Source organism: Athene cunicularia (assembly GCF_003259725.1).
Source record: "Athene cunicularia isolate RWA chromosome 1 unlocalized genomic scaffold, athCun1 chr1_part2, whole genome shotgun sequence".
Classification (NCBI taxonomy): domain Eukaryota; kingdom Metazoa; phylum Chordata; class Aves; order Strigiformes; family Strigidae; genus Athene; species Athene cunicularia.
The window spans coordinates 32,656,517-32,658,851 of NW_020799092.1; positions in this window are offsets into that span (position 1 = coordinate 32,656,517).

The following is a 2,335-nucleotide window of genomic DNA, read 5'->3' on the forward strand; positions in this document are numbered from 1 at the left end:
ACACACATACATATGCACACACTTTATGCTACTGCAGTACTTTAATCGTAATATTTTTCTAGGCAATGGATTGTTGCATATAGGTTATAATAACTGCATGTCAGAGGTGGTTTGCTTAATATTTATATTGATTACCAATATGGTTTTCAGGGTATCTTCTAAGTTATCCAGAGCTAGTGTATGCTGTTTCTCTACCAGCTTCTCTCCAGAAATTTTCCATTGCTACAGTTTGACTTTGGCTAAATGCCAGGTATCCACCAAGTCGCTCTATCACTTCCCCCGCCTTTTCCCCTTGTTTTCTCAATAGGGTAAAGAGGGGAAAGAAGATAAACTAACCCTTGTGGGTGAAACAAAAGCAGTTTTAATATAAGCAAGGCAAAGCAAAAGTCCGCGCGCGGAAGCAAAAGCAAACAGATTTAGTCTCTACTTCCCATGGACAGGCGATGTCAGGCCTGCTCAGGATGCAGGGCTCCAATACACGTAGTGGTTGCTTCGGAGGACCAAGGGTGACCCCACCCCCTTCCTCCTTTCTCCCAGCTTTATACTGAGCAAACGTCATATGGTATGGAATATCCCTTTGGTCGGTTTGGGTCAGCTGTCCTGGCTGTGTCCCCTCCCAAGATCTTGCCCACCCTGTCCCACTGGGGGAAATATCAGAAAAAGCCTTGGTGCTGTGTAAGCCCTGCTCAGCAGTAGCCACAACACCAGGGTGCTATCAACACCCTGCCAGCTCCCGACATAAAACACAGCACCGTGAGGGCTGCTGTAGGGGAAAACTAATTCCAGTTCAGCCAGACCCAGTACATGTATTTATTAAAGTATGCCTGAATCACACAGTTTCTGTTGGCATAAGTATTTTAGCAAGGCCTGTAAGGGAGAGATTTTTCTGTCAGGTTAGTTATGCTGCCTCCTTGTACTTCTCTGACAGATGTTTGGTAACTTGCAGTAACAGCATAAAGGGTTTTGCTTCTCTGCATGTTTTTGATAGGGATGTGTCTATTGTAATCCTGGCTGACACAGCTACATAGACATGCCTTTGTAATACAGATCAAGTGTGAACTGAGTCACTTGCTAAGAAAAAGAATCAAAACATGTTTTAGTGGTTAAAGTGACATTTCTGCTCTATTGAGGATATCACAATACTTGTCTGAAATAAGCTTTGGGGTAAATTCTTTGGTATTTGTTGAATTAAACTGCAATAAGCTCCTTCATTTAGAAAGTCGATATGCAGCTCAGGCTAGTTTGATAAGTGGCAAGTACTGTAAATTGAGAGTGCTATAACATTTGACACTTTCAGGAAATACTTAGCAAGTTTATTAATTGCTTCAATTTAAAAGTTCTTCATAAGGTTCATTTGCATTTGGCTTTTGGGAATGTGCTTGATCAAAAAGAAAATACGATGTTTGCAAGTACTGACTGAACTAGTGATCTTGAGCTGGGGTGGCTAGATGCAAGTGCAGCTGTGGGACATGGGGGGAAGAAAAGCAGTAAAGGAATGGGCAAGATAAGAGCGTGAATTGTTAATGTTAACACATAAATTTCTTGTATTCTTTGGGGTTTTTTCATATCTCAGATTATCAAATGTTGATGCTTATTTAATCTGAGTAGAAATTGCATAAAATGCTTTAAAAGAATTTCAGGTAATGAAATTGTGCATATGGCCCCGGTGGCCTAAATGATCTTGGAAGTTCCTGCTTATCAACAGCCACATCTATACAATCTTTGTAGAACAGATGGAAGAGGAGGGGAGAGGGGCATATTTAAAGTTTAAAACTCTTACTTAAGGTCACAAATAACTAGCATAAACTAACTAGCTAACACAACTTTGGTCCAAACGGATGTCGAGACACAGCCAGAACAGCGGTAAGTGGCACTAGTTCCAGGCCCTACTCCAGCAGGACGTGCACTCAGCAGCAGCGAGGCTCCCCGTTGCTTTTCCAAACCCTGTTCAGAGCAGCGTTGACATTTAACCAAGTAATTTGCGGCCGCCATGCCGGCGGACAAAGCCGGCTCTTTCAAGCCCCGCCGGCTGAACCGCTACAGTAACTGCCAGGGTAGTCACAGCGTGATGAAGCACTTTAAGTCTTCATCGTGCTGCCCGTTTCAAGCCGAACCTGCAAGTCTCATCTACGCATTTGCCTCAGCAGGAAGAGCCCACCGCGCTACCCAGAGGCAGAAGCAAACGCTTCGCGCCTGCGATGTTGAAAGCCGACCCGTTCCCGTTCCCTTGCAGGGGACGCAGCGCGCTGCGCGCTCGCAGCCTCGCGTTCTCCGGACGGGCACGACGGCGCCCGCAGGGCTGTTGGACCGGCCCAGGCCAGAGCCGCCGTCCCCC